This window comes from Mustelus asterias, chromosome 7 (genome assembly GCF_964213995.1).
Source record: "Mustelus asterias chromosome 7, sMusAst1.hap1.1, whole genome shotgun sequence".
NCBI classification, from domain to species: domain Eukaryota; kingdom Metazoa; phylum Chordata; class Chondrichthyes; order Carcharhiniformes; family Triakidae; genus Mustelus; species Mustelus asterias.
In genome coordinates this window covers 125,944,314-125,968,669 of record NC_135807.1, presented here as the reverse complement: position 1 = coordinate 125,968,669, position 24,356 = coordinate 125,944,314, and the positions used below count along the sequence as shown (strand labels likewise).

General features: G+C 48.2%; 1 long non-coding RNA gene across 2 annotated transcripts in view; it reads left to right on the top strand.

Annotated features, from left to right (window-relative positions):
• The first annotated feature begins 2,637 nt into the window (after positions 1 to 2,637).
• The window catches only part of LOC144495932 (uncharacterized), a 189,813-nt gene continuing 168,094 nt past the window's right edge, over positions 2,638 to 24,356 (top strand). Inside the window, exons 1-2 of one of the 2 annotated variants that reach the window (XR_013498358.1) lie at positions 2,638 to 2,981; positions 20,202 to 20,443. This is a non-coding gene — a long non-coding RNA (uncharacterized LOC144495932). The remainder of the gene's footprint in view (positions 2,982 to 20,201; positions 20,444 to 24,356) is intronic. The other variant, XR_013498359.1, reaches the window with a different exon arrangement.

Genomic DNA, 24,356 nt, shown 5'->3' with positions numbered 1-24,356 from the left:
TTGGGTGGGGGGTGGGAATGCAATGATGTTTGGGGGATAGGCTGGGTGTGTGATTTGGGGGGGGGGGAGGGGTAGGATTGGTGTGGCTTTGGAGAGGGTAAGGTGGGTATATGGTTTTGAGAGGTAAATGTGGTTTGGGGAGCAGGTATATGCTTTGGGGTGTGGTTTTGGGGATTAGGTGTGTGGTTTTGGGGCGGTAAGTGGTTTGGGAGTGGGGAGGGTATATGGTTTTGGAGGGGTTGGGTAGTAGGGGTTTAGGGAGTAGGTGTGGTTTTGGGAGTTAGGTATGGTTTTGGGAGGTGGGGAGGGTGGGCGTGTGGCTCGGTGGTAAGTGTTTGGGGGGGGTGGGTGGTTTGGGCGTTAGGTGTGTGGTTTTGGGTCGTAAGTGTGGTCTTGGGGATGGGGAGAGTATGTGTTTTTGGGGGGGTGAATAGGAGAAAGTGTTTCCTCGTTGCATGCATGGAGGTGATAGAAAATGCACCCCACCTCAACTCATCTCAATCCCAACACACACAATTGATCATCGAGAGTGGACAGCAGTCTGCCCATTGCATTCTCAGTGTGAATTAGTGTGTGTGAGAGAGTGGGGGGGGCATGTGAGCTGGTATTGCATCCTGTGTGTGTGGGGATGGAGGGGGAGAGGCTGCTTTTGCATCCTCTCTGTGTATATGTGTGTGTGGTGGGGTGGGAGGGGGGCTGGTATTGCATTCTCTGCGTGTGTGTGGGGGGGCTGGCTTTGATTTGATTTATTATTGTCACATGTGTTGGGATAGAGTGAAAAGTATTGTTTCTTGCGCACTATACAGACAAAGCATACCGTTCATAGAGAAGGAAAGGAGAGGGTGCAGATGTAATGTTATCATCATAGGGTGTAGAGAAAGATCAACTTAACATAAGGTAGGTCCATTCAAAAGTCTGATGCAACAGGAAAGAAGTTGTTCTTGAGTCAGTTGGTACGTGTCCTCAGACTTTTGTATCTTTTTCCCGACGAAAGAAGGTGGAAGAGAGAATGTCCGGGGTGTCCTTAATTATGCTGGCTGCTTTTCTGAGGCAGCGGGAAGTGTAGACAGAGTCAATGGATGGGAGGCTGGTTTGCATGATGGACTGGACTCTGTTCACGTCTCTTTGTAGTTTCTTGTGGTCTTGGACAGAGCAGGAGCCATACCAAGCTGTGATACATCCGGAAAGAATGTTTCTATTGAGCATCTGTAAAAATTGGTGAGAGTCATAGCTGACATGCCAAATTTCCATAGCCTGAGGAAATAGTGGCTTTGGTGGGCTTTTTTAAATACAGCATCGGCATGGGGGGACCAGGACAGGTTGTTGGTGATCTGGACACCTAGAAACTTGAAGCTCATGACCATTTCCACTTCGTCCCTGTTGATGTAGACAACGCCGGCATCTCCACATCATGTAGACAGGGGCATGTTCTCCACTACACTTCCTGAAGTCGATGACAATCTCCTTCATTTTGATGACATTGAGGGAGAGATTATTGTTGCTGCACCAGTTCACCAGATTCCCTATCTCATTCCTGTACTCTGTCTCATCATTGTTTGAGATCCGACCCACTACGGTGGTGTCATCTGCAAACTTGAAAATCGAGTTGGAGGGGAATTTCGCCATACAGTCATCGGTGTATAAGGAGTATAGTAGGGGGCTGAGGACACAGCCTGGTGGGGCACTGGTGTTGAGGATGATCGTGGAGGTGGTGTTGTTGCCTATCCTTACTGATTGTGGTCTGTGAGTTAGGAAGTTCAGGATCCAGTCGCAGAGGAGGAGCCAAGCCCCAGAACATGGAGTTTGGAGATGAGTTTTGTGGGAATAATGGTGTTGAAGGCTGAGCTGTAGTCAATAAATAGGAGTCTGACATAGATGTCTTTGTTATCCAGATGTACTTCATCCTCAGTGTGTGTGTTTTTGTGTGTACGGTGGGGGTGGGCTTTGATTTGATTTATTATTGTCACATGTATTAGTATACAGTGAAAAATATTGCTTCTTGTGCGCTAAACAGACAAAACATACCGTAGTTGCATCTTCAGTGAAAGTGTGTGTGTGTGGGTTGGGGGGGGGGGGGGGGTAGGAGGAGGTGGGCTAGTATTGCATCCTCAGTGAGTGAATGTGGGGAGTGGGCTGGTGTTGCATCCTCTGTGTGTGTGTTGTGAGTGGTGGGGTATTGAATCCTGTTTGTGTATGTTGTGTGTGGGGAGGGGGGCTGGTATTGAACCCTGTGTGTGTGTGGGGGGGGTGGGGCTGGTATTGAACCCTGTGTGTGTGTGGGGGGGGTGGGGCTGGTATTGAACCCTGTGTGTGTGGGGGGGGTGGGGCTGGTATTGAACCCTGTGTGTGTGTGGGGGGGCTGGTATTGAACCCAATGTGTGTGTGGTGGGAGGGGGGCTAGTTTTGCTTCCTCAATGAGTGTGTGTGTGCGGGGGGGGGGGGGGGGTCTGGTGTTGAATCCTCTGTGTGTAGGTGAGTGTTGGGGGTGGGAGGGGGGTTAGCTGGCATTGCATCTTCAGTGGGGGGGCCTGGGGGATTCCGGCGCGCGGGTGGGTGTTCCCCCGCTGGGTGCAGTGACGTCAGTCGCTGGCGGCGCCGGGCAACGTTCCATTGACGTCGCGCGAGCTGAAGGCGTGCGAGCACATGGAATAGTGATGGAGGAGCAGCAAGCAATGCAACCTGGCCTTCCTTGCAAAAAGCACTGGACAAGTCACCCAGCAAGTGTGCAAACGGACAAAACTCGCTGAGCATCCCTTCCACAACCACCTCCTTGTCTCCATTTGCAAAGGTGGCGGAGCTGGGAGAGAGAGTGATGAAATTGTTACAGTTGGCAAGCCATTGCATGTTGCTCTTTTTTAATGTGTATCCAGATAAATTGCAACATGCCCTGTATCTACAAGGGATGTACCGGGGGATAAACAGCCAGTGGACCTCTGAGATGATCTGGAGTGAGTCTTGAATGTATCAAATTGCTGCTTTGGGTGAGAATCGCGTGTTTGTTGTTTCTTTTGTTTCATTCTCTTAATCTGAAAGTGCCATATGTATATAAATCATTGCAGTGATTTACAGCAACCTACAGTAACCTTACTGCTTTAAATTCACAAGGTGAATAAAGCTCATGTTTAATGCATTGTTCTAGCTCTTTTCCGATGGTTGAACTTGATGAGAATTTATATTTTGGTCAGGAAGTATTTTATTTGTTTAACCTGTGAGCTCTCTGTTTTTGTTAAAAGTATATCTCTTTCAAACTTCAACAGTCCCTATTTTCCAGGCCCTCTTACAGAATTGCCATTTCACCTTGCTCCTGTTGGCCCTTGTTTTAAAACAAAAAAGAAAAACTTTCCAACGCTCAGAGTGGAAAAAAAAACCTTTGCCTTCCAAAAGTTCCGCAAATTGTTTCTAAGGATTCTTTTGAACCAAAATGCAGAATGTCAGAGTTAATAGTTTTGCTCTCCCTTCCCCCAATGTTTGTATAAAATTGTGTAAGTTTCCAAAGCTGGAACACTTGTCTCATGGTTCCAGGATTGGGGGAGGGGGGTTTAGTTATTGAACTAACAGGCTCTTTCAGCACAGTAAAATTAGATTTCAGTGTGTGATTTCAGCCCTTTACAGACCAAATGATATTGCAGGGATACAAGAACCATGTTGCTTGTTTTAATGCAAGATGTGTATTTGTGTAATGGATGAGCTTGGAGTTTATCCCCCCCCCCAAGCTCAGAGAAGCAGACAGGAGATGATCTATCCAGGAGGCGGTGTTTATAATTTCGTATTTCCTGCATTACCTAACCGTTATCCAGTCCCTGCCTCGGATTGACAAGCGTGCGGTCAAAAGAAACCTCCCCCTCACAGTGTTGCAGATTGTATGGAACCCTACTTGAAATCTGTTGGTGCAAAGGGACAGCAATAGCAGACCCAAAAGGGAAAGTAGGCCCTCCATTCAACAATGATCTTGTTGCCTTTTCTTGAAGACATTTCAACTGTGTTGCAGACCTGTGAAATAGACATAGCTGTACATACTCTGTATTCTTGGGTGGGGGTGCACTGGGTATGCAATCCTGGCGCTTACCTGTTTGAAAAGGTCTTTTTTTAATTAGTGTTGCAAGTAGGCTTACTTGCGACACTAACTTACTAACACTGCAATGAAATCCCCCCAGTTGCCACACTCCCGCGCCTGTTCGGGTACACTGAGGGAGAATTCAGCATGGCTAATGCACCTAACCAGCACTTCTTTCATACTGTGGGAGGAAACTGGAGCACCCGGAGAAAACCCAAGCAGATAGGGGGAGAGAAAGAATGTGCAAACTCCACGCAGACTGATCCAAGCCAGGAATTGAACCTGGGTCCCTGGCGCTGAGAGGCAGCAGTGCTAACCATTGTGCCACCGTACTGCCCCACAATGAGGGCAGGAGGTTCTTGTCCAGTTACTCCTGAAGGATGAAGCTTTCAGGTGTTCACTGCACTGATTTATGTCACAGTTATATATTGTGCAACATAACTTTGATTTGATTTATTATTGTCACCTGTATTGGGGTGCAGTGAAAAGTATTGTTTCTTGTGCGCTATACAGGCAAAGCATACCGTTCATAAGTGTACATAGAGGGGAAAGAAAGGAGATGGTGCAGAATATAGTGTTACAGTCACAGGGTGTCGAGAAAGATCAGCTTAATATAAGGTAGGTCCATTTAAAAGTCTGATGGCAGCAGGGAAGAAGCTGTTCTTGAGATGGTTGGTATGTGATCTCAGACTTTTATATCTTTCTCCCAATGGAAGAAGGTGGAAGAGAATATATCCGGGGTGTGTGGGGTCCTTGATTATGCTGGCTGCTTTTCCAAGGCAGCAGGAAGTGTATTCGGAATCAGTGGATGGGAGGCTGGTTTGCATGATGGACTGGTTACGTCCACAACCCTTTGTAGTTTATTGCAGACTTGGGACAGAGCAGGAGTCATACCAAGCTGTGCTACAACTAGAAAGGATGCTTTCTATGTGTGGTGAACCATCGTTGGTTCACCACTGGGGTTTGTTACCATGTTACTGTTGGGCTAGGGTGTTATTACTGTGGGGGTTGTACTATGTTGTTGGGTTAGGGTGTTTACCTGTTATAAGTGTTACCATGGCACATTCCAGTGGGGTCCCGCCTCCGGTGGCAGGGTATAAGACCCCCTGCTCCGGCAGGACCCCTTCAGTCTGAACTGGTGTATTCGTGTTAGTAGTTTCATTGTTACTGTATTAAAGCCTTCAATACTAAAGCCTTGATTCCATGTGCTCATTGACGCGCATCAATTTAATACAGTAAACAGAGAGTATGGAACAGATTCTAAAACCGGATCGTCTGACACTGGACCCACGTGCGGTCGGTGCAGCTAACACATTCGACCATTGGTGGAAGTGCTTTGAGGACTACCTGGCAGCCTCGGTAGCTATCACTACGGACAGTGATAGACTCCAGGTCCTCCACGCGAGGGTAAGCGACACGATTTACCTAGCCATTCGTGCAGCTCCCACTTACCAGGGTGCCGTCGAGCTCCTAAAGAATAGGTACATTACGCCACCCAACGAGATACATGCTCGTTACCTCCTCGCTACACGACGTCGGCAGTCGGGCGAAACCATAGAGGATTATGCCAATGAGCTCCTGCAGCTTGCCAGGGGTTGCGACTGTAAGGACGTCTCCGCCGAGCAGTACATGTACGACCTCGCCCGAGACGCATTCGTAGCAGGGGTAGGGTCCTCGTACATCAGGCTTAAATTACTAGAAAAGGGGAAACTCAACTTGACCCAGGCAATGGGGATGGCCGCGAGGTTGGAGGCGGCGTCGAAGAGCTTGGCGCTGTACCCCGAGGACCACGTGCAGTCAACGTGGTTGGAGCAAGCTCTGCTCCCTCCTCGCCCCGCGAACCCGCGCTCCCAGATCGATTCGACGACGGCGGCAGCTCCAGGTGGCCAGCGATGCTATTTTTGCGGTGGGGCCAAGCATCCACGGCAACAGTGTCCGGCAAGAACGGCAATCTGCAGCCAGTGCGGTAAAAAAGGCCACTACGGCAAAGTCTGCAGGTCCAAACCTAAAAACGGCAGTGCAGTTTGTAACCCTCCAGAACGGAGACCATCTCTTTCGGCGTTGCAGTACCCACGAGGTCCGACCACGTGCGATCTCAGGACGGCGCCATCGTGGCAAACAGAGGAGGAGGAAGACCACCAGGAGTCGCTGCGCTTGGCGCCCTCGCCCACGTGCGATTCATGGGGGCGGCCATCATGGTCCACGACGACTAGGAGCGACCAGCAGGGGTCCTCAGCATCCACATCGGCAGCATGCAGTGACGCCCAGGGGCCAACGGTGGCGTCGATCTCTCTGGATCAGACCAGGCATTACAGACTGGAACATTCTATGATGGAGGTAAAGGTTAGTGGCAGAACTGTGAATTGTCTGTTTGACAGTGGGAGCACCGAAAGTTTCATACACCCTGAAACTGCTAAAAGGTGTGGACTCCGGGTTCTCCCTGCCAAACAGACAATTTCCATGGCATCACAGTCCCGGTCTGTACCGATCCAAGGACGATGCATGGTAACTCTTGAGGTACAGGGCACAGTTTACGAGCAATACAGGCTCCTTGTGCTACCTCACCTTTGCGCGCCTATTATCCTCGGACTAAACTTTATGGTCCACATGAAGAGTGTGATCCTACAGTACGGTGGGCCACTCCCTTCACTGGCAGTAGGGAACCAGCCGCAGCCTCCAAATTGCCCAAAGCGCCCCGCGTGCAATCTATCCATCCTGAAGATCACGACACCATCCCTTTTTAAAAATCTGGTACCTGGCTGCAAGCCCATCGCTACTAAAAGTAGGCGTTACAGCGCTGAGGACCGGATCTTTATTAGATCTGAGGTTCAGCGGCTCCTCAAGGAAGGGATCATACAGGCCAGTGCTAGTCCGTGGAGAGCGCAGGTCGTGGTAGTCAAAAGCGGGAACAAACCTCGGATGGTCATCGACTATAGTCAGACCATTAATAGATACACGCAGCTGGATGCGTATCCTCTCCCGCGCATTTCTGATATGGTCAATCAGATTGCGCAGTACCGAGTGTTTTCTACCATAGACCTTAAGTCCGCCTACCATCAACTCCCCATCCGCCCAGAGGACCGACAATATACGGCCTTTGAGGCAGATGGTCGTCTATACCAATTCCTCAGGGTTCCATTTGGTGTCACCAATGGGGTCTCGGTCTTCCAGCATGCTATGGACCGAATGGTGGACCAGAACGGGTTGCGGGCTACCTTCCCGTACCTGGATAACGTCACCATCTGCGGCCATGACCAGCAGGACCACGACACGAATCTCCAACACTTTCTGCGCACTGCATCTCGCCTGAATCTGACCTATAACAGGGAGAAGTGCGTATTCCGTACGCGTAAGTTAGCCATCCTCGGATACGTGGTGGAAAACGGGGTCATTGGCCCTGATCCAGACCGTATGCGCCCACTCACTGAACTTCCCTTGCCCGCTAGCACGAAAGCACTGAGGAGATGCCTCGGGTTCTTTTCGTATTATGCACAGTGGGTCCCCAACTACGCGGACAAAGCTCGTCCGCTCATTAAGTCCACGACCTTCCCACTTACGCCGGAGGCCCAATTGGCCTTCAAGGTTTTGAAAAGCGACATCTCGAAAGCCACGATGCACGCGGTGGATGAATCCATCCCTTTCCAGGTGGAGAGTGATGCATCTGACTTCGCCCTAGCCGCCACGCTAAACCAGGCAGGCAGGCCCGTCGCGTTTTTTTCCCGCACCCTTCAAGGCCCAGAGATTCGGCACTTAGCGGTGGAAAAGGAGGCTCAGGCCATTGTGGAGGCAGTCAGACACTGGCGCCATTACCTGGCAGGTAAGCGGTTCACCCTGATCACGGATCAACGATCCGTGGCGTTTATGTTCAATAACACGCAGAGGGGCAAGATCAAGAACGATAAGATCTTGCGGTGGAGAATTGAGCTCTCCACCTATAATTACGATATTATGTATCGTCCAGGGAAGCTCAATGAGCCCTCGGATGCCCTCTCGCGCGGAACATGCGCCATCATGCAGGAGGACCGCTTGAAGGCTCTCCACAATGATCTGTGTCATCCTGGAGTCACCAGACTCTACCACTTCATCAAAGCCCGCAACCTGCCCGACTCGGTGGAGGAGGTCAGGTCAGTAACTAGAAGCTGTCGGATTTGCGCAGAATGCAAACCACACTTTTATCGACCAGACCGGGCACATTTGGTCAAGGCCACTCGCCCTTTTGAGAGGCTGAGTGTGGATTTTAAGGGCCCCCTTCCCTCAACGGACCGGAATGTCTATTTTCTCAATATAATAGACGAATATTCCCGGTTTCCGTTTGTTTTCCCCTGTGCGGACACGTCAACTGCCACCGTCATCAAGGTTTTCAGTGAACTTTTTACCCTGTTCGGGTACCCCTGCTACATTCATAGCGACAGGGGCTCGTCGTTCATGAGCAACGACTTGAGGCAATTCCTGCTCTCATTCGGGATTGCCTCTAGTAGAACCACGAGCTACAACCCTAGGGGTAACGGACAGGTGGAAAGGGAGAATGCTACAGTCTGGAAGGCTGTCCTACTGGCACTGAGATCCAGGGGCCTTCCAGTCTCCCGTTGGCAGGAGGTCCTTCCAAATGCGCTCCATGCTATCCGCTCCCTCCTGTGTACGGCAACCAATGCTACTCCCCACGAGAGGATGTTCTCATTCCCTCGGAAGTCGTCCTCGGGGACCTCATTGCCAGCCTGGTTGACGTACCCAGGACCCGTCCTTCTGCGGCGCCATGTGAGGGCTCGCAAGTCCGACCCCTTGGTCGAACCGGTCCAACTCCTCCACGCCAACCCTCAGTATGCCTATGTGGCATATCCTGACGGGCGAGAGGACACTGTCTCTATTAGAGACCTGGCGCCCGCAGGGGACGTAGCAACCCCTGTCGCTCCTATTCCCCCAGTCACAAATCCACTACTCATTACTTCCCCAGACGTGGCGCGGTCAGCACCGGGACCAGTGCATAACACTTTTACTCCCATGTACAGCTTGCCTGAGACTCGGAGATCGGCGCCACCATCATCACCACCACCACCACCAGACGTTCCAGGATCCCCTGCACCATCGCCTCACCAGGGCCGGCCGGCCCGGGAGTCCTTGAGGGGACAGCCACACGTTACTTGGAGAGAGCCACTACAAGCACCTGCTCCGTTTTCGCAACCGGTGTTGAGGAGATCGCAGCGTCGGTGCGGTCCTCCAGACCGTCTGGACTTGTGAATCCTGTGATTTTTTTTTTTTGTTATTGTCTGTTTTCGTCCACCCCGCCACCTTTTGTTCCTAAAGGAGGGGTGAATGTGGTGAACCATCGTTGGTTCACCACTGGGGTTTGTTACCATGTTACTGTTGGGCTAGGGTGTTATTACTGTGGGGGTTGTACTATGTTGTTGGGTTAGGGTGTTTACCTGTTATAAGTGTTACCATGGCACATTCCAGTGGGGTCCCGCCTCCGGTGGCAGGGTATAAGACCCCCTGCTCCGGCAGGACCCCTTCAGTCTGAACTGGTGTATTCGTGTTAGTAGTTTCATTGTTACTGTATTAAAGCCTTCAATACTAAAGCCTTGATTCCATGTGCTCATTGACGCGCATCACTATGGAGCATCTGTAAAGGTTGGTGAGAGTCGTAGTGGACATGCCAAATTTCCTTGGGTTCTTGAAAAAGTAGAGGTGTTGGACTTTTTTAACTATAGCGTTGGCTTGGAGGGACCAGGACAGGTCATTGGTGATCTGGACACCGAGAAACTTGAAGCTCGCTACCATTTCCACTTTCTCCCCGTTGATGTAGACAGGACATAGTGTGGGCTTGGCTTTAAGTTTCTAAGACAGTCAGTGGTACCTATCACTGTGACCTCCTACAGCCCTGTGAGAACTCATTCCCTAGTTCTGGCCTTCTGTGCTTTTATTTTCTTCACCATTGATAGCCGTGCCTACAGTTGTCTGAACCCTGAGTTCGGAAGTTCCCTCTTTCCTCCCTTTCAGATGGTCCTTATCACTTTGATCAGTTTTTTCACCCCCAATACGTTCTGATGTGGCTCAGTATCAAATGTTGTTTGATAACATTCTCGTAAGGCACTTTTGTTGCTCTATTAAAGGCTTGATATAGCTAAGAAGTTATTGCTGTTGGAGTTTTGCATCCTTTTTAGGATGTTGAAAATGAGGTTTTATTTTACGTGGGATGTGAGTGTTGCTGGCTAGGCCAGCATTAATTGCCCTTGATAATGTGGTGGAGGGGTGCTTTTTTGAACCACTGCAGTCCTTGAGGTGTAGGTACACCCACATTGCTGTTAGGGAGGGAGTTCCAGGACTTCGACCCAGCGACAGTGAATGAATGGCGATACATTTCCAAGTCAGGAGGGGAACCTCCAGGTGGTGATGTTCCCAGGTATCTGCTGCCCTCGTCCTTCTGGATGGTAGTGGTGGTGGGTTTGGAAGGTGCTGCCTAAGGAACCGTGGTGAGTTCCTGCAGGGCATCTTGTAGATGGTACACACTGCTGCCACCGTGCATCAGTGGCGGAGGGAGTGAATATTTGTGGAAAGGGTACCAGTCAAGCGGTCTGCTTTGTCCTGTTTGGTGTCAAGCTTCTCGAGTGTTGTTGGAGCTGCACTCATCCAGGCAAGTGGAGAATATTCCATCACACTCCTGACTTGTGCCCTGTAGATGGTGGACAGACAGACTTTGGGGAGTCAGGAGGTGAGTTATTCTCCGCTGGATTCTAAGCCTCTGACCTGCTCTTGTAGCCACAGTATTTATGTGGCTGGTTTAGTTCAGATTCCGGTCAATGGTAATCCCCAGGATGTTGATAGGTGCAAGCTAGAAATCTTTAAGTTTAGACACCTGTGGTTTAAAAAATAACATTCAAAGGTAGAGAACTGTGATGCAGAGCCCAGGATCAGGGTTTGAGTTGTATCTGAATTGAATGCCAGTTTTTTATTCTGCTAAATTTTATTCTGCTAAATCGGGTGGCACAGTGGTTAGCACTGCTGCTTCACAGCTCCAGGGACCTGGGTTCGATTCCCGGCTTGGGTCACTGTCTGTGTGGAGTTTGCACATTCTCCCCGTGTCTGCGTGGGTTTCCTCCGGGTGCTCCGGTTTCCTCCCACAGTCCAAAGATGTGCGGGTTAGGTTGATTGGCCATGCTGAAATTGCCCCTTGGTGTCCTGGGATGCGTAGATTAGAGGGATTAGTGGGTAAAATATGTAGGGATACGGGGTAGGGCCTGGGTGGGATTGTGGTCGGTGCAGACTCGATGGGCCGAATGGCCTCTTTCTGTACTGTAGGGTTTCTATGATTAAATTGCCTGCTCTTATCCTTTGGACCAGAGTTAAATGTTTATGCCAAGAATGCTCAACATAGTATCACAAGCAATGTTTAAATATGCTTTTCCGTATCAATGATTAAATACTGAATTTAACAAGTGGGAACTGTCGCCACAAAGATTGCGGGTGATTTTGACTGTCGTTGTGCCTTCGGGTCAGTTTTCCAGATAAGTTTCACTGGTGAGAAATTGCTCAATAATTCTGAGATTGTTTAACTTTTGTGGTATTTGTCAGGCGTGTTTATGGTGTGGCACCCCTGCTTACACAACTCTCTGAAGTGCCACACCCTCTACTTTCGCAACTCTTTGCTATATAATACTCACAGATTGAGACAATGGGGTTACAATTATGATCTTTTCATAATTCTATCCGTGTGGGATGTAGAGTAATTTTAAAGAAAAAGAGCCATGTGTTTATATAGCACCTTTCATGATCACCGAATGTCACAATGCTTCACTGTACAGTCAGTTACAGTCACCGTGGGGTGGCACAGTGGTTAGCACTGCTGCCCCTCAGCGCCAGGGACCCAGGTTCGATTCCCGGCTTGGGTCAGTGTCTGTGCGGAATCTGCCTGTTCTCCCCGTGTCTGCGTGGGGTTTCTCCGGGTGCTCCGGTTTCCTCCCACAGTCTGAAAGATGTGCTGGTTAGGGTGCATTGGCCATGCTAAATTCTCCCTCAGTGTACCCGAACAGGCGCCGGAGTGTGGGGACTAGGAAATTTTCACAGTAACTTCATTGCAGTATTAATGTAAGCCTACTTGTGACACTAATAAATAAACTTGCCTAAAAGCCTTAAAATTAAGCACTTTTTAAGTGAATAGAATGGTAGTCCCAGGCAGAGACTAGTGTATGTATACCATGCTAATGGTTTTACTTTGCATTCTATAATAAACCATGTTTCCAGTTGTGCTTCCTGAGTTATTCCATTTATGTAGGCAGAAGTGGTTCATATCGAAAGTGATTGCACCATACTTGTATTCTCCGAAACATTGCAAAGAATTCCAAGCAAAAGGAATTATTTTTGTGGACGAAGCAGAAGCTGTTCTGTGCAAAATTCCTGAAGATGTGGAAGCGAATCTGGGTTCGATGTAGAATCCCGACAGTGCAGAAGGAGGACATTCGGCTCATTAAGTGTGCACTGACTCTCTGAAAGAGCATCTTACCCACCCCATCCCAGTAACCCCACACATTTACCCCACTAATCCCCCTAGCCTCATAAGTTCATAAGATATAGGAGCAGAATTAGGCCATTCGGCCCATCTAGTCTGCTCTGCGATTCAATCATGGCTGATATGCTCCTAATCCCCATTTTCCTGCCTTCTTCCCATAACCCTTCAACCCATTACCAATTAAAAATCTGTCTAACTCCTCAAATTTACTCACTGTTCTAGATCCACCACACTTTGGGGTGGCGAATTCCACAGATTCACAACCCTTTGGGAGAAGTAGTTTCTCCTCAACTCTGTTTTAAATTTGCTGCCCCATATCCGAAGACTATGACCTCTCGTCCTAGAATGTTCCACAAGAGGAAGCATCCGCTCCACATCTACTTTATCCATACCTTTTATCATCTTGTATACCTCAATTTGATCTCCTCTCATTCTTCTATATTTCAGAGAGTATCGGCTTAAACTGTTCAATCTTTCTTCATACGACAAACCCCTCATCTCTGGAATCAATCTAGTGAACCTCCTCTGGACTGCCTCCAATGCCACAACATCTTTCCTCAAATAAGGGGACCAAAACTGCACAATGCTCCAGGTGCGGCCTCATCAATGCCTTGTATAGTTGCAACAATACTTCCTTACCTTTATATTCTATTCCTTTAGCTATAAATGCCAACATTCCATTTACTTTCTTTATTATCTGCTGGACCTGCATGCTAGTTTTCTGTGACTCATGAACGAAGACACCCAGATCCCTCTGCACCGGGGCACCCTAAAGTCTCTCCATTTAGATAATAAGTCGCCTTCCAATTTTTCTGACCAAAATGCATGACCTCACACTTACACACGTTAAACTCCATCTGCCACATTTTGGCCCCCCTTTACATCTTTGGGCATTAAGGGGCAACAAGATACCCGGCAGAAGGATTTTGAAGAAGCTGGATGCTTGTGGAGAGGGGAGAGAGGAGGCCACCAAGGAGATTGTTGGGGGTCGGAGGCAACACCTTCGGATGAGTGTGCATTAGCTGGACAAGCTGCAGGCAGCAGCTCATTGGTGCACCAAAGTGGGGGTGTCTCATCATCTCCTTGGCTTTGATCTGACACTTTGCTGAGTTTCACTCTCTTGGGAAGGTATTGAACACTGAGCAGGGGCGGAGGGAGAGTTAATGCTGAATCTTCACTTGCACCGATCAACTTCCTTGATAGCAATAACAAATTGTAGTTATAAAACATCATTAATATAGGTAAATGCCCAAGGGTGCTTAAGGAGCTCACGTTGGGATGTGTGCTGAAAGAGGAACATTGTTTAAAGATTTTATTTACTATTATCACGTGTAATACATTCTTGCTGGCTATACAGACAAAGCATAACATTCTTAGAGTACATAGGGGCGAAGGAAAGGAAAAGATGCAGAATATAGTGTTGCAGTCATAGCTAGGGTGTGGATAAAGATCAGCTTAATATATGGTAGGGCGATTCAAAGGTCTGATGGCAGCAGGGAAGAAGCTGTCCTTGAGTCGGTTGGTACGTGTTGCTACATTGCGGGAGGCTAGGGAGGAAATTGCGGGTCCCCTAGCCAAGATATTTGAATCATCGATTGTCATGGGTGAGGAGCGGCACGGTAGCACAGTGGTTAGCACTGCTGCTTCACAGCTCCAGGGTCCCGGGTTCGATTCCCGGCTCGGGTCACTGTCTGTGTGGAGTTTGCACATTGTCTGCGTGGGTTTCCTCCGGGTGCTCCGGTTTCCTCCCACAATCCAAAGATGTGCGGGTTAGGTTGATTGGCCAGGTTAAAAAAAATTGCCCCTTAGAGTCCTGGGATGCATAGGTTAGAGGGATTAGCAAGTAAATATGTGGGGGTGGGGCCTGGGTGGGATTGTGGTCGGTGCAGACTCGATGGATTTCTAGGTGCCTGAAGATGGGAGAGTGGCAAATGTTGTGCCTTTGTTTAAAAAGGGCTGCAGGGAAAAGCCTGGGAACTACAGGCCAGTGAGCCTCACATCTGTAGTGGGTAAATTGTTGGAAGGTATTTTGAGAGACAGGATCTACAGGCATTTAGAGACGCAAGGACTGATTAGGGACAGTCAGCATGGCTTTGTGAGTGGAAAATCATGTCTCACAAATTTGATTGAGTTTTTTGAAGGGGTAATCAAGAAGGTAGATGAGGGCAGTGCAGTTGATGTTGTCTACATGGACTTTAGCAAGGCCTTTGACAAGGTGCCGCATGGTAGGTTGTTGCATGAAGTTAAATCTCACGGGATCCAGGGTGAGGTATCTAAATGGATACAAAATTGGCTTCTTAACAGAAGCCAGAGGGTGGTTGTAGAGAGTTGTTTTTCAAACTGGAGGCCTGTGAACAGCGGTGTGCCTCAGGGATCAGTGCTGGGCCCACTGTTATTTGTCATTTATATTAATGATTTGGATGAGAATATAGGAGGCATGGTTAGTAAGTTTGCAGATGACACTAAGATTGGTGGCATGGTGGACAGTGAGGAAGGTTATCTCCAATTGCAACGGGGTCTTGATCAATTGGGCCAGTGGGCTGATGAATGGCAGATGGAGTTTAATTTAGACAAATGTGAGGTGATGCATTTTGGTAGATTGAACCAGGGCAGGACTTACTCAGTTAATGGGAAGGCGTTGGGGAGTGTTACAGAACAAAGAGATTTAGGGGTACATGTTCATAGCTCATTGAAAGTGGAGTCACAGGTGGACAGAGTGGTGAAGAAGGCATTCGGCATGCTTGGTTTCATCGGTCAGAACATTGAATACAGGAGTTGGAATGTCTTGTTGAAATTGTACAAGACCTTGGTAAGGCCACACTTGGAATACTGTGTGCAGTTCTGGTCACCCTATTATAGAAAGGATATTATTAAACTAGAAAGAGTGCAGAAAAGATTTACTAGGATGCTACCCGGACTTGATGGATTGAGTTATAAGGAGAGGCTGGATAGACTGGGACTTTTTTCTCTGGAGTGTAGGAGGCTGAGGGGTGATCTTATAGAGGTATATAAAATAATGAGGGGCACAGATCAGCTAGATAGTCAATATCTTTTCCCAAAGGTAGGGGAGTCTAAAACTAGAGGGCATAGGTTTAAGGTGAGAGGGGAGAGATACAAAAGTATCCAGGGGGCAATTTTTTCACACAAAGGGTGGTGAGTGTCTGCAACAAGCTGTCAGAGATAGTAGTAGAGGCGGGTACAATTTTGTCTTTTAAAAAGCATTTAAATAGTTACATGGGTACGATGGGTATAGAGGGATATGGGCCACAAATGCAGGCAATTGGGATTAGCTTAGGGGTTTTAAAAAAAAAGGGCGGCATGGACTAGTTGAGCCGAAGGGCCTGTTTCCATGCTGTAAACCTCTATGACCTCAAACGTTAGTATCTTTTTCCCGACGGAAGAAGGTGGAAGAGAGAATGTCTGGGCTGCGTGGGATCCTTAATGAAGCTAGCTGCTTTTCTGAGGCAGCAGGAAATGTAGGCAGTCGGTGGATGGGAGGCTGGTTTGCGTGATGGAGTGGACTACGTTCACGACCCTTTGTAGTTTCTTGCGGTCTTGGGCAGAGCAAGAGCCACACCAAGCTGTGATACAATCAGAAAGAATGCTTTCTCTGGCACATCTGCAAAAGTTGGTGAGAGCCGTAGTAGACATGCCAAGTTTCCTTTCTACTTGTATCTTCTCCCGACGGAAGAAGGTGGAAGAGAGCATGTCTGGAGTGCTTGGGGTCCTTGATTATGCTGGCTGCTTTTCCAAAGCAGCGGGAAGTGTAGATGGAGTCAGTGGATGGGAGGCTGGTTCGTGTAATGGTTCGTTCACAACACTTTGTAGTTTCTTGCGGTTAAAGAAGGAGGGGCGGTGGGCGGGGGGGGGGGGGGGGGAGAGCAGGGTGGGGGGTGTGGTGATCTCTAGAGTTTTGTGGTCCTCGGGGACTAAAGGTATGGTTGGCCAGTGGGTGTGGACAATATCCAAGCGGTAAGCACGGGTAGATTTCAATGCGGGGTGAATGCTGGAACGTGTAACAGATAGGGAAATGAGTGAGACCATGGTGGATACCAAAGTGATGGTGAGTGGTGCCGGCTGGGATAATGACAGCGGAGTTATGGATAAGCAGAAGTTAATGCTGGCTGGAGGTTGGGAACCTGGTTCGCACAGTTGAGCCTGGAGGTGATGCAAGCTTGGATTGTGGGGGTGGCGGGGCGGATTCAGCAACCAATAAGCTGGGGCAATGGTGGACACTGGCACTATTCCAGCGATAGCAACTGGTGGTCTTTATGATGGAGAGGATAAGGAATCTGACGCTCAGCACACAGACTCAAATTCAAAACTGACCAATACAATTCAACCCGTGCCAGTGGTCAGGGTGGGGGAAACGGGGCAGAGTTTGCGACAGGGCCAGAGGCAATGGGAAAGGTCTTCCTGATGTTTAATTGGAGGAAATTGCCCAACTTCCAGTCCTGAATGAGCCGCAGACAGTTAACACTGAGGCAGTGGAGGAGTTGAGAGTGGTAGAGAGGTAAAACTGGGGGGAGGGGGGTGTGGGGGATGGCTGAACAGATGCATGGAGGTGGAAACATGGTGAGTGTAGACTCACTAAAGATTCCCATGTCTGGTCGAGCTTATGGTCAGCAACGGTCAGACCAGACTTGCCTCTCAGACCTGTCAGCTTTGGGGTCCAAATGTGAATCTAGGCTGGAATTACATGACCGTGGAGATCCGGAAGCAAAGATTGTTCTAAAGCCATCCCCTTAGGATGGTGTCCGGAGAAGGCCCCCCCCCCCCCCCCCCAGTTGGGGTAAAAATGTCCAGGTCTCTGGACATCACTTTGGTCGGAACCTGTCAGTATACACAAAATGAATGCACCTATCCCTGACTGGATAGGATGATTATCAGAGGTCTGGGGCTGACGTGCCATGCCACTTTTTCTGGATGCATTAACCATGGTTTTTCAGGACCACCATCTCCTCCCTCTCCCCCCTCTCCCCCTCTCCCCCCCTCCCCCCCTCGCCAAACACCAGTAGGGTTAGGAGTTTTTGGGAACCAATCTTCCTCCGATTGACTGGAGGACTTGAAACGCGAGGCGCTCATTGTTTCTTGCACACTCTACATACTTTCTGTGTGACTGGGTTAAACCGAGTCACTTTTACATTGCCATGAAGGGAAATGTTGATAATTTTGTGGTAGCCTGCAGTCATATATGGGTTGTGCAACGTCTGGAGGGCCTCTGAAGAATTTCAGATGCCGTATGCGGACTCATTATTTACACAGATAAAGAGGGGTGAGAAGGTGCATTCTTGTGGCTTGGTACTGCCGGCTCACTTTTATGGATTTCAAAGTATCACGTGCGATTATTTGAATAAAGGGGAAAGGTGCACATATATATTTAATTGTTGTGGGTCGCAAATCAGGCTTCTGTTGCGGTTAAAATATGCGAAAGGATCAAGGGTTGATTATGTTAATGAAAACAATCACTCTACACTTGGAGTCTTTCCACATTCCCTCGGCAGCCTTCCTGTGCTAGCGTTGCTCTAATGTGCTATTTTGACTATTTCTACTTTTCTTCACTCTGCCGTTTTCTTTTCAAGCAAGCATCTTCTGAAGTAAAACGAAAGGAATTTTCCCCTCATGAGGTGCCGTGCGATTAGATTCAAAGAACTGCTTCATACTCCAACTGGATGTTTAAAATGGCGGATGGTTTCAGTCCCTGACATGGATCTCCCCTCACTCGATAAGCACAGAATTCGTCCCGAAGTGAAAACCGTCTTAGCTCTTTGTCGCATTCTCTCCTTTAGCGAGGATCAAATACGGGCCCTTGAGTCTGGTCTGCCATTTAATAAAATCGTGCCTGAACTCCAGCCTCAATCCAACATTCCCGTCCTGTCGCCTTGTGGCTGTTGCTATCTTTCCATCTCTAAAAGGTAATGGGGTTGTAGCCTCGTATGGTGCACTCCTGCTGATGGCTGAAGAGACCAGTTGTCGGAGGCAGGTTCTGCCTGAGGTATCACTTGAATCATAGAATTCCTACAGTGCAGAAGAGGCCACTTGGCCCACCGAGTCTGCACCGACCCTCTGATAGAGCATCTTACCCAGGCCTCCTCCCCATCACACCACCCCACTCCCCATTTCCCATGGCTGATCCATCTAACCTGCACATCTTGCGACACTAAGGGACAATTAGCATGGTCAGTGCACCTCACCCCACACATCTTGTGGGAGGAAACCGGAGCCCCCACAGGCATGGGGAGAATGTGCAAACTCCGCACAGTCACCCAAGGCTGGAATTGAACCTGGGTCCGTGGAGCTGTATGGCAGCAGTGCTAACCAGTATGCCACCCATTATGAGGTGGTTACAGGGTATCCCTATGGGTTGTAGTTTTCAGTGTTGGCACCTGCTGTGCAGCTCCTGCTCTGTCCAAGACCACAAGGAATTACAAAAGGTCGTGAATGTAGCCCAATCTATCACACAAACCAGCCTCTCAACCATTGACTCTGTCTACACTTCCCGCTGCCTCGGAAAAGCAGCCAGCATAATTAAGGACCCCACGCACCCCGGACATTCTCTCTTCCACCTTCTTCCGTCGGGAAAAAGATACAAAAGTCTGAGGTCACGTACCAACTGACTCAAGGACAGCTTCTTCCCTGCTGCTGTCAGACTTTTGAATGGACCTACCTTGCATTAAGTTGATCTTTCTCTACACCCTAGCTATGAGTGTAACACTACATTCTGCACTCTCTCCTTTCCTTCTCTATGAACGGTATGCTTTATCTGTATAGCGCGCAAGAAACAATACTTTTCACTGTTAATACATGTGACAATAAATCAAATCAAATCACCATGGCAATGTTGCTGTTTCCCTCTGTCTTTGGCTAAGTTCTCATCAATGTGAAAATCAATGTTTAGTGCCTCCATGTCACACTTGCAACCATCCAACTGGCCGAAGACCCTTGGGAATGTGTCTCTTCCATCCCATGGACATGCTAAGCAAGTGAAGTTGCCTCTGTTAGATGAGTGCCAACATAGTTGGGAAATTGACCTTTTGAGAGGACTGGCGCATTTGAGACTTTGCCCCTGTCATTCTGGATGGTAGTGGTTGTGGGTTTGCAAGGTGAGGTTCCTGCAGTGCATCTTGTCGATGGTACACACGGCTGCCACTGTGCGTCAGTGGTGGAGGGAATGAATGTTTGTGGATGGGGTGCCAATCAAGTGGGCTGCTTTGTCCTGGATGCTGTTAAGCTTCTTGAATGTTGTTGGCAAATAGCACCAGTCAACATGCAAGTAAAATCCAATCGTGTCATCTCGCAATAAATGCAAAAGCATGGAACTCATTACAGACCAGTTCATTGGCAAAGTGAAACCATTCACGCCACTGCCTTATCCTAAGTCCCAATACATTTGAGATTAAATTATCACTAGCTGATGGCACACAAAGTGACACATGGGTAGGAGCATCACTGATTTCACCTGGCTAAGTACCGCATGGTAAGGCACAGTGATTGTCCATCCTACAAGGGATACACTCAGCTGCCCTGGAGTAAGCTGATCATGGACCAACTGGAAAGCAATAATACCTCGTCACACACATGGTTTTAATGGAATACAATATGTGTATGAAGACAACGATTGTAACTAATTTCATATGATCTTTTCAGGTTTAAAAGTCTTTAAGAAGCAAATCATTAGAGGGACGGGTCACGTTGAAGGAATGGAAAAAGGAACAAGATACAGAAAACGCTGGACAATCTCAGCAGGTCTGACAGCATCTGTGGAGAGAGAATAGAGCCAATGTTTCAAGTGTGGATGATCAGTCATCAGACCGTTCTTCAAAGGAAAACGGATTTGCAGTTAGGATTTTTTTCTGAAGGACGTGTGTTTAAAAACTTCCTGCCAAGAGGTAAGACACATATTTGTTGCCCTCTTCAGCTCCCTGTGTTTGCGAGAGAATGTTGCACGTGTCATTTGATTGGGGTGGTACACCAGACCGAATTCCGAAGCAGCGGCAGTGTGTGGATAACATGGTGCATCTTTCCAAACAATGACATACTTGTTTTGTTTGTTAAAAAAACTGGCAGCCTATGTCTTAAAGATATTTTCCTCATCATAGTGAGGGATACTTCGAGGTTGTTTTGCATTGCAAACGTCCAGTTTCAGTATCAAGTGCTTCCCGATCTTGTCAGGTGAAGCAATTTTAGCCACTTCTCTTAACGCGCCTCTACTTTCTCAGAAGACTAAGAAAAGTTGGCATGTCCGCTGCAACATTCACCAACTTTTACAGATGCACCATCGAAAGCATTCTTTCTGGTTGTGTCAATGCTTGGTATGGCTCCTGCTCTGTCCAAGACCGCAAGGAACTACGAAAGGTCATGAATGTAGCCCAATCCATCACGCAAACCAGCCTCCCATCCATTGACTTTGTCTACATTTCCCACTACCTCAGCAAAGCAGCCAGCATAATTCAGGACCCCACGCACCCCGGACATTCTCTCTTCCACCTTCTTCTGTCGGGAAAAAGATACAAAAGTCTGAGATCACGTACCAACCGACTCAAGAACAGCTTCTTCCCTGCTGCCATCAGACTTTTGAATGGGCCTACTTTGCATTAAGTTGATCTTTCTCTACACCCTAGCTATGACTGTAAAACTACATTCTGCACTCTCTCGTCTCCTCTATGAATGGTATACTTTGCACTGTATATTAATACATGTGACAATAAATCAAACCAAAATTAAAACGCCTCTGCTGTGACCTTAGAGTACACTCTTCCTACGTTAGTGTGACAGTTCACTGCTGTGGCCTTCCTGACAATGACTCGTTCAATCTGTCATCTCCGACCCATTAGGAAGTTGATTGAGCAGGTCCAATGTTATTTTGCAGACAAACTTTATCTCCAGTGAATAGTTGGGATCGGGATGGCGCTACCTGAGAGGGTGGTGGAGCAGAGATAATTGGATACACGCCTGTACAGAGAGAATTTGCAAGGCTGTGGGGAAGCGGCAGGGAGTGGGACTGGCTCAATGGCTCTTGTGGACAGCTGGCATGGAGGGGCTGAATGGCCTCCTGTGCTGTAACCATTCTATCCCCAGTGGCGAGATGGTCATTATTATTACAGGTTTGTGTATGTTTGTGTCCATGCATGTGCTATACAATATACGCATGCACATGTATATGTGTGCGAGTTCCACACACATGGAGCCCCAGGTGCCGTTGGCATACTGTACATTGCAGTGGATTCACTGGTTTGTTGGCGTTATGCCACTCAGTCGTTAGCTGTCCCTCAATTCGAGGTTGGCCTCTCCTTGGAGCCTTCATGCCACAGAACAAGTCAACTGCCGACCCACAACCTTTGGGCACATGGGGCAGGAGGTCATGGGATCCGGAATGCTGGCTTTTAATTCATTTCCTTTCCTTTCCCTGCAACTGCTCTGACTCACCATTTGGATGTCGTGACTGAAGGTGGGGCACAGCGATGGACAAGCTGTCTTCATTTTGACCAGTGGGTGACAAGCTGGATAGCACAGTGGTTAGCGCCACTGCCTCGCAACGCCAGGGGCCCAGGTTCAATTCCGGCCTCGGGTCACTGTCTGTGTGGAGTTTGCACATTCTCATTGTGTCGGCGTGGGTTTCCTCCGGGTGCTCCAGTTTCCTCCCACAGTCCAAAGTTGTGCAGGTTAGGTGGATTGGCCATGCTAAATTGCCTCTTGGTGTACCCTGGGGGGAGGTTAGATGGATTAGCCATGGGAAATGTGTGGGGTGGGGGAGAGGGCCTGGATGTGATACCCTGCCAGAGAGTCAGTGCAGACTCGATGGGCTGAATGACCTTCTGCACTGTCGGGATGCTATGATTCCTCCCAGTTAATTATATCCATGTTGCCATGCTTCGAGAAGAGCTTTACAGCACACCTAGCGGTCAGTTGCTGTTGGCACCAATGGGCCCACAAAACCACTGGTTAATTTACAACCATCTAGGTGTGTAAGGGAAGGGCTGAATTATCAGTAGCACCTCGTCAGGAATTTCCTGATATAACTAGTATTTTTTTCAGGCAGGGGGTGGATTCTGGGAAAACTCAGCTGAATAACATCTTAATCGATTGCCCATAAGGCCTTTTCACAGTAACTTCGTTGCAGTGTTAATATAAGCCTACTTGTGACACCAGTGAATCAGCTAAATATGCAGACTCCGCTGTTCCTGATGGAGAATGCATGTTTTCTCTTGTTTACCTGCTGTTGGTGTTGTTAAGGACTCTCCCTTGAGCCTGACGTGTCTATGGAGAGTTCAGGAACCCATGTCCGAAAGATGTAAGCTAATATTTATTTCACTCTGAAGCTCTTGCCTTGTCTTCAGATGTAATGCTTTGAGCTCCCACCAACCCCCCCACCAAGTTTTATTACATTTCAGCTGTATGTGGCAGGCCGATAAACCTCTCTCCCGCTCCGTACCTATCTTTGAGGCGTGACAGGGTGATGCAGATGAAAGCTGCAGTGTTGTTCGTGGCTTCTTGTCAAGACTACCTTCAGGGGAGGAGGTTTTAAATGCGACGCAGTATTCATTGCTCTTGCGAGTTTTAACTCTGCTTTCTGAATTCAAAATCTGTCAGAGCTTTTTGGCACATTTTGTGAAGAATTGGTGTCACGCTATTGGTAGTGTGTGACAATCTGAAATGTGTCATTCAGGCTGACGTGATAAGCTAGTATTGTTTTTCATTGAGCAAGTTTGGAGTTATTGAGAAGGCTGAATAATTGGTACCAAGTTACCTGTTGTAGTAACGACCTTCAGCCTATTCTAAGCTGCTAATTTAGATGTGTTTTTTCGTATATATTCATGAGATGTGGCTGTTGCTGGCTAGGCCAGCATTCGTTACACATTTCTAATTGCCCTTGTGAAGGTGATGGTGAGCTGCTTTTTTGAATTGCTGCAGTCCACATGCTGTAGGTACACCCACAGTGCTGTTAGGGAGGGAGTTCCAGGAACAGTGAAGGAACAACGATATGTTTCCAAGTCAGGATGGCGAGTAACTTGGAGGGGAACCTCCAGGTGGTGGTGTTCCCAGGTATCTGTTGCCCTTGCCCTTCTAGATGGTTGAGGTCTGGAAGGTGCTTTTGAAGGAGCTTAGCAAGTTCTTGCAGTGCATCTTGTAGGTGGTATGCACAACTGCCACTGTATACCGGAGATGGAAGGAGTAGATGTTTATGGTTGGGGTGCCAATCAAGCTGACTGCTTTGGCCTGGATGTTATTGAGGCTCCTGTTGGAGTTGGACTTATTCAGGCAAGTGGAGAATGTTCCATCACACTCCTGACTTGTGCCTCATCCTCCTTTATCTTGTCCACAGTGCTGTTTTTGAGTCTTTAAGTCAATTGGGCAATGGCAATCATCTTGGAGCTTAAATCTTAACAGTCTATGTATGTTTCTGAAGAAAACAGCCTTTTTATTGATCTATAAACATGATGTTGGTTTGCACCTTGTGCAACAGCAATTTACATTGTGGTGAGGCAATGGCCTCGTGGTATTATTGCTAGACTGTTAATCCAGAAACTCAGCTAATGTACTGGGGACTCGGTTCGAATCCCGTCACAGCAGATGGTGGAATTTGAATTCAATAAAAAATATCTAAAAATCTACTGATGACCATGAAACCATTGTCGGAAAAACCCATCTGGTTCACTCATGTTTTTTGGGGGAGGAAATCTGCTGTCCTTACTTGGTCTGGTCTACAGAGCCACAGCAATGGCTCTCAACTGCTCTCTGAAGTAGCCTAATAAACCCTTCAGTTCAAGGGCAACTAAAGATGGGCAATAAATCTGGGCAACT